Raw genomic sequence first — 11,353 nt, 5'->3', positions numbered from 1 at the left:
AGAAAAAGCTAACATCTCCAAAACACTTTACAGCCTATAGCAAATTTATGTTGATTACCTGATTTTATCAACATAACCCTTTATATATTAGTAGCCAGTAGTTTTTTTCACCACTGTCTTATCTTCTGTAGGTGAAACTCCCCGGGGTTTCCAGATTCTTCACCACCTTGATTTCCTTCATTTATACTCACTGTAGTTGTTAGTGCCTCCTTTTAATTGGGTACACATTAATGGCAATTAAAGAATTAGACCTATCTCAAAAAATACTTCCTAGTAAGCACTTCCTTAGCACAAACACTACTTTTTGTTAAGTTAAAATGCTGTGTTGTCTTCTTTTCTTACAAATAGGAATAATCAAAATATTCTTATTAGGAAAGTTATGATATAGGTTTGTTAAACATTTTTCTCCTCTTTTGCTAAGCAGATTTGTTGTAAACTTTTGCTTTCATCTCACATGTCATACTACATTAGAGGAACCAAGACCTCAGAGAAGAAGAAAGCCTGTTATGAAGCCCCTGACTGCCCCAGGGCTCTCTCCATGCTGCACACAGTGCAGGAGGGTTGCAGTGTCAACTCACACTTCATCTTGGTCAGTTCAGACTCTCAGATATGCTGCCGCTTCCCTTGCTTATCTCCCCAAAACCACCTCCACTGATGAAGAGGAAGGGGTATGTGGCCTCTCAGCAGTGGAGGAGGTCAGAGCCTGGCGCTGGAAGACACAGAGTCCTCGGTGTGCCCTGGCTGGCACTGCACACCCTGCTGGGTCCAGACTCCTGCTGCCGGCCGGGCGTCCTACAGATGGCGAACTTGTGCTTTATTCTTCCGGCCCCTGGGAAACTCTGGGTCTCCACCATGTCCGCTATCCAGTCCCCTGGCTTGTGAAGAGTTGCCTGCAGTGCTGTTCCCAAGACTGGCCGACTGTGCATCAACTCAGCTTCTATAGTGTTGAACTGAGAAAAACCTCAGGAGCACCAGGGAGACCTTGCTCTGTCTGACCACACTGCTCCCCTCTCCTCACGAGGCCCTGCACAGAGCAGGCTCCTCTCAGAATTCCAAATGGCGGGGTGGAGCGCGGGCCTCCCCCTCTCACTGCCCTCCACAGCCTGTGCCCCGACGCCTCCACACCGCACGCCACTGCCGCTTCCCCAACCAGCGCCAAGAAGGGAAAGCAGGATGACATCTCCCGTCTCACCTGCCTTCTCTCTCTCCTTCACCATCTCCTGGGATCAGAAAAGACTGTCTTCCCCTTCATCCTTGTCTGGTCTACACTTCCTTTACCTGAAACTATGACCAGACCCGCTAAACCTTTCTATTGGCACACTAAAAGAACCGATGAAAAAATTCAGATAATTTGTTCAAATAATGTGGAACACAAGGCTTGATTCTTGCTGCACAATCCTATTCTTTCAACGCAAGAAGCTGAACGTTATCTTTCTCTTTGCATTCTCAGCAGGCACTGTTAGTTGTCTCTTCAAATGCTTCCTTCCTTCTTCCTTGCAACAAGAACCCTGATTTTGTAGCATGCGTCCGTGCGTGTCAGGGGAGGCTGAACTCCTCCCTAATCTGTTTGCTGATATCGATTCCTAGGACTGTGGCAGCCAGTTTGAGACCATGAGGATACCTAGACATAGGGGAGACTGGTGACACTGAGAAGGCGGAGCAGATAAATGGGAAAAAAATGATTCCTTGCTGTTGTCATTGAGCTGCTGAATTAACCAAACTTAAACGTGCCCTAACTCAAAACTTCCTATATGAAATAATACATTTTCCTCATTCTTTAAACCATTTCCACTTGGATTTTTCTTATTTGGAGCAGAAAGTAACCAAATTGATGTGTTATCTTTCTGTAACACTCTCCTCCAAGGCAGATGAATAACTTGGCCAACTTGGGCAAGATAGTAAAGGAAACTAATGATATTAATAGGATTAGCCCTAGGAATAGCAGGTATGAAAGTCCAGAGTTCTCTCTCTCACTTAAATTCTCACCACCATTGCCCTAGTTTACAAAGTCCCCATCATTTTTCATAACAAGTTGCACAGCTAGTCTGACTGCCATTCATCTCAACTGCCACCTCCAAACTGTCCTCTGAAGCTGTTCTGGAGTCTCTTCCTAAAACACAAATCTCATGTGACTCTCTTACTTAACCACCTTCCATGATGAAATCCAACCTGCTGTGCACGGTCTACAAAGCCCAGCACGACCTGGCCCCTGCCTACTTTTTCAGCTTCTGTTTCTGCTTATCACTGCCTGGCATTCTGTACCACAGTCCCTCAAAATTGCAGAAACTCTGAATGAACTGTGTCATTTCTTGCCTCTGTGCTTCTTTGAAGCTATACCTGGTACTCCAGATCAGCTCCCTCAGGTGCTAAGGACTGGCAAACCTTCACTTGTCCTTCTTGACTCAGTGGAGACCTCACTGCATCCAGGAATACCTCCCTGAGAGCCCTGGGAATGGCAGGTGTGCTAGGTGTTGTGTGTTAACTGTGCCTTGTCTGTACTTGTCCTATGGCAATTGTCACACAGAACTGCACTTCGCCTATGTCTGTCTCCCACATAGACTCTGAATTTACTGAGAAAGAAACCTTGTTGAGTTTGGTCTCTTCATCACTTAGCACAGCTCCTAAGATCCAGAGAGACAGCACAGCATAGTCCAAGTGCTGGCTGGGTTCAGATTTTGGTTCCATTGTATCCTGGTTATAAGACTTTGAGCAAGTAATTAACCTCTCTGTGCTTTAATTCCCTTACCTACTAAGTGGGAAAGATAATAATAGCTGTAAGTACTATTACTGAATAGTAATAATAGCAATAGCATCGTTGTGAGGACTGAGTTTATTCATGTACAGATATTTAGAAGTGTCCAAGTAAGAGTAAGTACCAAATAAATACCATGTTTTGTAATTAGTATTGGTATGCAATAAATATCTGTGAACTGTACTGAAGGACTGCAGCTGCTCTCTAGTCCATGCTCTTCTCTAGGGAACTAAATGTTTTTGGAAGTCACAGACTATAAGGGCAGTGATTTCTGTTCCCGAACTTATTTATGCTACAGCCTATGATGCTCCAGTCATACAGAGAGGGTTTATCAAGTGCCCAGTGTTTGCAAGGACTGTGAAGGCTGTGTGCACTACTGCTTCTCACACAGATCCCACAGCAAACAAATGTATACATTTAATCTGAGCCCCTGACTCATCTCTCGCTTGGTGCTGAGGTCCCCACAGAGCCCAGAAGGACGAACAGGTGAGTTGACACAAGCACACTGGTGGAATCCTGGACTCTGCATCAGAAAACAGTACTAAGGCGCTTGCTTCGGCAGCACATATACTAAAATTGGAACGACACAGAGAAGATCAGCATGGCCCCGTACAAGGATGACACGCAAATTCGTGCAACGTTCCATATTTTCTGTAAATCAACTATAGGTAAAGAAATAAACAGGTAAATAAATAAGAAAACCATACTAAGAGCTGTGTGGTCTTGGGAAGTCACTTAACCTGACTAAACCTCAGCTTCCATATGGAAAATGGGGGTGATAAAGCCTGCTCTACCTACCAAATAGAGCATATATAGAAATAGATGAATTAAATGTGAAATGTTAAGCACTTAATGTACCAAAGCAAGAGATTTGCTAATTACCCCCATCAAAACCTTCTCTGGGCTCTGCAGAGTCAGTTTGTCTGACCCATAGAAACTTCCTGTAATATCCTCAAGGGACAACCTCCCAGCAGGAGACCTTGCCTAGGTCCTGACTTTAACGTATTGTGTGTGCCTGTGTGTGTGTGCCTGTGTGTGTGTGTGTGTGTGTGTGTGTGTGTGAATGCCTCACACGTCTATCTACTCTCCTTATTATACCTTACATCCTAAGAAATCCAATTACTTGCTATATTCCTATCAGGAATAAAATAAAAGACTTTATTCTAATGACTACCAGACAGTAGAGTAAAATTAGCTTCAGATGAGTATGAAAGCGCATAATGTTCTAGTTTACCAGAAAACAAGGAAACCTAGTATATCCAGCAGCAATTTTTCTTGCTTCTTATTCTTGCTTTGTGGTGAAGCTGAGAATAATGCCCGTAGGTTTTTCTCACTATATATGTAGATGGAGAGAAGAAGGGAGCTGCAATAGTACAGACTCAGAGAAGGTGCAATTAAAAAGGCTAAAATAATTTGTTGCTCTTTTTAACACAGTGTTTCCTTACTATCAAAGTCACCTCAAATCAACAATTCTAACATAATGTAATTCAACAAAAATATTATTTTAGGCATAAGAAAATTTCATAGGAGGAAATATATTGGATGAAGTATCGCTTGTGGTGTAATTTTAATTCTGAAAGATCTTGCTAAGAGGGCTTATTTAAATAGGTTCTCCCTGAGATGAATATTTAGGGGGAAAAATTCCTACAGGATGATTTATAGCAAAATTATATGAACAGAATGAAGGACAGAAGAATTTTATTAGAAAAGGGTCTCATTTCCACAAAATATAAATTATACCTTTTAGAAAATATATTGAATTTTATTAATATTCTGTAGACAGCCTGAAGTGTTAATCTCCACCCCTACCTATAAGACTTTCATTATGATGTACAAGGTGTATTTACCCTTTAACCAAATAATTTTTGAGCAACTCATTGGAGCCTCCAGTTTACATATCCTACAAAATATTTTCACTGCAGTTACAAAATCTTATACTTCGTATTGTTGGCAACTTTCAATGATACATATGTGGGGATGTATACTTTATACACACATATGTGTGCTTTTCGTATTACCATGCAAGAAAGCATATTAATGATGAACTCATATTTGATATCTGAAAAGAATGTTTCTCCAACACCCACTGTTTCTGTTATTTTTGTTTTAACCATTATTTTTAAGTAGAGATACAATCGGTTTGAGTTTTTCAGTGCTATGATTAAAATTCTGCTTTGCTTCATCTTTAAATTTATAGTTAGAGGAATTACTTAGGATAGACCACTGAGTACTGTATTTCTGCCTGGCATTTGCAAGTGACCTCATTTAGACCTTGGTAACTAATATTTTTGATGAAGAAGTTAACTTATTAGGATTCAGAGAACTTGGTTATAAATCCTTTTCCGGTCTCTATGAGTCTTGAAAATTGAGTCGTTCTGGGGATGGTGACTTTGTCGTTGCAAACAAGAGTAAAGTGACCAAAAATGCAGTGCGAATTTCAGCAAGGACAAGACAGAATTTAGGGTTTATACTATTTGAAAGTGAAGACTGAGAATAAGAACAAGGACAAATCCAGGAGATTAAAAGACTAGACTGCCTTTGACTTGTAAATAAATATTATTAAATACTTTTCTCTTACCTAAGTATACATCAAATGTAGCAATCGATATATTTTACCCTCCTAGGGCATGCAGAATAGAACACAGATTCCCTGTCCTATTCGAAATATCTATAAAATATGCTACTGCAAAAATTCTTATTCTCTATTTATAAAATGGAACAAACCTGGTTTTAACAGCTGGGCCTAAGTTTAAACTAGAAGCCAAGCCTTTCTTTATGCCTTAAAAAAATATTCCAGGGGCTTCCCTGGTGGCGCAGTGGTTGGGAGTCCGCCTGCCAATGCAGGGGACACGGGTTCGTGCCCCGGTCCAGGAAGATCCCACGTGTCGCGGAGCGGATGGGCCCGTGAGCCATGGCTGCTGGGCCTGCGCGTCCAGAGCCTGTGCTCTGCAGCGGGAGGGGCCGCATCAGTGAGAGGCCCGCATACCACAAAAAATATATGTATATATATTCCAATGATTCTTCACTGGGCAGTAATTAAGGCTGGCTTCTATTTCCATCTCCATGAAGAGGAGAACACTGAAGACATCTCTCTTCAAAGTAGCTGGGTATTTGAAAGCATAACATCTTGGCATTTTACCCAGGCCCTTATCTAAATCTAAAGCCCTGGGGAACTGCACAGGAGGGAAATCTCTAGTATTTATTATTGGTCAAAATGCCAAACATCTCCAGGTAGTAAAACTAAAGTACGAAGATACATTTTAGCACAAATATTTCCGCTTGCCCTCAGAATAAATGCTCAAATTCAAGAATCCATAGCTTCTTCGTCTGGATAAAAAATATAAAACAAAACATTAAACCTAAAGGCCTATCAATATATGTCCCTAAAAGAATAAATGAGATGGAAAAAGAGAAAAAAAGATTTTAGAATTGCCTCTATTCATCTATAAGGAAACACAAGCATCATTCTCTATCCATGGAATTTTAGAGTTGTAGGAATTCTGACAGGATTCTCTAATCTACCACACACGTTTTCCCATTTGAGGAAATCAACTCAGAGTTGTTGTGACATGTCTAAGGCCACACAGCCAACCAATGGCAAACCATGACTTGAACCAGCGTCTACCCAAATCTGCATATATCTTCACCTGCGTTGTTTTTCAGGAGCACAGGGCTCAGGCAAAGTTCAACACTGTCAAAAGATATCAAATGTAACCTTTGCTTTTAAGGGGAAACAAACCAAATTACATCTATCTCCAATCAACAAAACTTGATTCCCTCTTTACATCCTCCCCAGTGGTTCCCTCTGGTTTTCATAACTTATCATTACAGATGAAAAAACTGAAGTGTGGTGATATTAGAACTGGTGACTACAGATAAATCTTCAATAAATTTCAAATCCTATGTGGGTAGTCTGGGCCTCTTATTTTTTGTTGTAAATTTATTTTAGTTTTTTCATTTATGTATTTACTTAACCCTCACCATCTTCCAAACAGAACTTAAGATGGCACAGAAGTTACCTATGCATGGGTTCTTTACCCCTTCTCAAGCCTCAACATGTATCAGTCGGAAATTAATGTAGTAAGAAGTGACCAGGCCATTTTCCTTCTTGGTTCCATCTGATGACTTCTCCTGGTGTCCCATCGCTACTGTGAATATTCCCAGAACCACCCAAGACAACATGGAAAGGTGAAGCGCAGTTACCACAAGATACAATTATTTAATAAAGCAAACACAGTCTGCTGGTTTCATTCACATTGCTTATATCTCTACAGAACTGACCCAAATTTTAAAATATAGGTTATTCATTTCTAAGGCTTATTCCTAGGTGTTAGCTAAGAATTTTAGGCCTTTATTTAAGTAACATGGTTTTCCCAAAGTCTCTGTAAGCAATCCTAAGCCCTAAAATAACCAGTCCTGGGGAAACTTCTTTCTTTGTCTACTTATCATTCAACTGCATGCTTTGGTCCCTCAAGCTATTGTCAATAAACATTTTGCATGCCAAAAGAAAAAAGAGAAGATGTGAAATATTCCCTTTGACAGCATTTGATGCTTTTAAAATAAAAAGTCAGCATCCCCTCTGCTATATATAAGCTCAGAGCATCACATTCAGTGGCATCTTTTCAAATGGCCTGAATTGTATTCTTCGCTTCCCTTGATTTATCCCCCCGTTGGCCCCTTCAGGAGAGCATCATTTATTTTCTCCTGCCCTCTGTCTTCTGTATTTCATTTCAGGTGTCTATCGAGGCAATGAAAGATAAAGCTCTTTGCTTTCCCATGTACTAAAGTTCTATATGGAATCAGTTCACCTGTCTGTCACTCTTCATTAAATTCTTACCCTCTTCACTCACATCCTGATCTTTGCAAATGAACATTTGCTTAATAAATGTTCCCAAGACTAACAGTGCAGAGAGAAAATCCCACACAGCAGTAAATTATTAACTCAGTCACAGAGGGAGTGCCATATATGACTTTTCAGAATGAGTTATTATGTGGATCATCATGTAATTATGAATTTTTCAAGCCATGATAGAGGAAAATTGAATATTTAATATTTTATGGACATATTCTACACTGAGGACATCTTTTAAACTTTTATGATAATTTTTAGAGTGAGTGAAGAGCAGAACAAAAGTTACAAAATAATTGCAAACTTGAATATTTAATCAGCAGGGACATTGTTGATTATTTCTCAAATTATGTAATGTAACCAAGGCTGTGAACTGTTAATCATAGTGTATTCAAATGGAGAAAAGAAAGGGCATTAAAATCAATCTATAAATATATTTTGGTTGTTTAAGAAATAAGAATACAGAGCTTAATGTTGTCGAATTGAGACCTTAGGGTATAAATATTCATGTGAGAGGCAATCTTGAGTGATTTGTTCTAAATGAGCTACTGTTGAACAAAAACTTTTTAAAATGAGCCAATTTAAAATGTTCAATATCAACACCAAGGAGTAAACAGTAAAATATCTTAAAATGACTGACCAAAAATAAAATGGAAAACTGAAATTGGCTTTTGTCCGAAAAATTAAAAATTGTAAGAAGTATTTTATAGCTTTGATGAAAAAAAAATAAAGGAAAAATTTAAAGGTAGACAATTCCATGCCAAATAACAGACAATAAAATTTTGTTATGAGTTGCCCTGTGTCCTTTACACAGATTCATGCATTCATATCATAGCATAATATTTAGCACTTCAATTATTATTCATGTTTTAACTTTGAAACTTAGAATATTTAGTGATTTCAAAGTATTTCTTAATAGGTTCACCTTATTGCTGCAGAGCATCATTTCCCAGTGCTAATACTAATAAGCTTTGGGGCCATTTGAACTCAGAGCTTCTCACATTGGCTACACATCAGCATTGTCCAGTCCTACCTCCCGGAGACTCTGAATTGGCCTAAAGTGAGCTGGACACTGATTTTTTTTTAAGTCTTACAAATTATTTTAATTTTCAGCCACAGTTTAGAATCACTGATACTGATTGGGCTGTCATCCACTTTCCAGAAGTCAAAACTTCATATATAATTTTAAAATCCCAAAGAATCAACCTTTTGGGTGCATTGAGCACATGAGCATTAAGGATACAGAGATAATGAGTAAACAGTCCTGGCTCTCAAACTGCACATAATTTAATGAATCATACACATAAATAACTACAACTCAGTGCAACTGCTGCTATTAGAGAGGTATGTGTGAGGTGATACAGCAATAGAGAAGAAAACCAACATTCCAGGTACCAAAACAGACTTTTTTTGAACCTGAAATTTGACTAAGAAAAAATATTACTCTACTGTTTCTTGCATTCATTCATTCACTCATTTGTTCACTCGTTCAAGTATTTATTCAACAAACATTTATTAAATGACTATTAGTTTCTAAGTACTGTCTTATTCCTCTTTTCATAGATTATGGAATGTGATTGAAAATTGAAAATATGGAGAGTGTATCAGTTAGCTATTGCTGCATAAGAAACTATAACAAATTCAAATCACTTAAAACTACAACTATTTATTTGCTTATGGTCCTGAGATTGGACATTTAGGCTGGGTTAAGCAATTTCATCAGAAAAGCATGCCTAAGTTATATCATAACTCCTTAAGACCTTTAAAGAAAGTGAGATTTGACAACAATGCCTGCACTTCCCTGAGAAACTGAATCTATTTAGGGGAGTGTGTCCTTCCTTTAAAAAAATATCAGATCTATCTATACACAGTAGAAAGTTTTAGGGGAAAAATATAAACTATCAAAAGGAGACACAAGTTTTCTGCTCCTTCTTTATCCATTATTGTTTTCCAGCCATGTATATAAGGGACGGGGATCAGTTGTTCCTTTTCCCATGAGACTCTCCCATTTGTAAACCCCTTCCTTGCTCTTCAGGACAAGTCAGAAGCAGGGTAAAAGAGTCTCAGGCACTGATACTGGTCTCCAACCTATATTAAACAGAGTGGTGATGAAAGAACAGGAACCCAACAAGATGTGAATTCTCACAGCTTTCCCACTGTCCTTTGGAGTCCTGGCACTTCCAAAAGGAGACTGGAGATTGAGGAAAAGAAGGAGCGGCATAAAACGTACTTCAATAGCTCGATTGGCAGAAACAGAGAGCTGAACATTTACAGCTGTGATTTTCTTTCTTTCTTTCTTTTTAGTATTGTTTTAGTATTCTTCTTGTTTATTTGCTTGCTTACCTGTATGTTTGTTTTACAGATAAGGACACTGAACTTAGAAACTCTACTATGTCATAGACTCACTTGTATGTTAGGAAGCTATGCAGCATTAATCAGGATAAGTACTGAATACATACTAGCAACCCTCCTGAACTTGGCCTTCTGATTTGTTTTGTTTTATGGTAAGAACATTTTCCATGAGATCTGTCCTCTTAACAAATTTTTAAGTGTACAATATAGTACTGTAACTACAGGCACAATGTTGTACAACAGATCCCTAGAACTCATTCATTTTTCATAACTGAAGCTGTATACCCCTCAAATCGCAGCTCTCTATTTCTCCCTCCCCCAGCCCCTGGCAACCACTATTCCACTCTCTGCTTCTATGAATTTGACGATTTTAGATACCTCATATAAACAGAATCACACAGTATTTGTCCTTCTATGACTGGCCTATTTCACTTAGCACAATGTCCTTAAGGTTCATCCATGCTTTTGCATATGGCAGGATTTCCTTCTTCTTAAGGCTGATTAATATTCTATTATATGTATTTACCACATTTTCTTTATTCATTCATCTGTCAATGGACATTTAGGTTGTTTCCACAGCTTGGCTATTATGACTAATGCTTCAATGAACATGGGAGTGCAGATGTCTCTTCAAGATCCAGATTTCAATTCTTTTGAATAAATACCCAGAAGTGGGATTGCTGGATCACACAGTAGTTCTGGTTTTAATTCTTTGAGGAACCTCTGAACAGTTTTCCATAGTGGCTAAACCATTTTACATTCGCAACAACAGTGTACAAGGGTTTCCTTTTCTCCACATTCCACATTCTTGCCATCACTATGATATTTCTAATCAGAACTCAAACTATGAAAAACAATAATCTTAGGAAGACTAAAAATGGTAAACATGACAGTACTTCCCGAATATATTCTATATTTAAAACATTTCCAGTCCCAATGGTATTTTTAGAAAGCAAATTTGACAAACTATCCTAAAATACTGTTGGTAAAGAACTTAAAAAAATGTTCAAAGAAGAATAAAACTAGGAATATGGGTGATTTTTCTTTTCTCTATTTTACAAAAGCTTTTGTGCTTTAAAAAAATGACAAAAACTGTATTTTAATTTCTGAATACTTGATCCTGAGATGTCCAAAATATTATTAAAGTCTTAACATACATAAATCTATTGTTAAACTAAAAATAATAATATTCATTAATCTTTTTAAAATGGATTCACTCAGTGCTAACCTTGAAGCAAGGATTGTGCTAGTTTCTGAGGATTAAAACATAAATAAGATACATTCCCTGCTCTCAAGAGAGTTCACAGTCCACAGTCTTTACTCCACAGTAAAGACAGGGAAGTAAATATACAATTGCAATATGGCGTTCTCAGTGCATGGAGTACTCACAGGGTCCCATG

General features: G+C 38.5%; 1 non-coding gene across 1 annotated transcript; it reads left to right on the top strand.

Moving 5' to 3' along the window:
* The first annotated feature begins 3,298 nt into the window (after positions 1 to 3,298).
* LOC117195473 (U6 spliceosomal RNA) lies at positions 3,299 to 3,404 on the top strand. The gene has a single exon (XR_004475189.1). It is a non-coding gene; the product is annotated as a U6 spliceosomal RNA (small nuclear RNA).
* The last annotated feature ends 7,949 nt before the right edge of the window (positions 3,405 to 11,353 follow it).

This window comes from Orcinus orca, chromosome 18, assembly GCF_937001465.1.
Source record: "Orcinus orca chromosome 18, mOrcOrc1.1, whole genome shotgun sequence".
In the NCBI taxonomy this organism is placed as follows: Eukaryota; Metazoa; Chordata; class Mammalia; order Artiodactyla; family Delphinidae; genus Orcinus; species Orcinus orca.
This window is presented reverse-complemented; position numbering and strand designations above follow the sequence as displayed.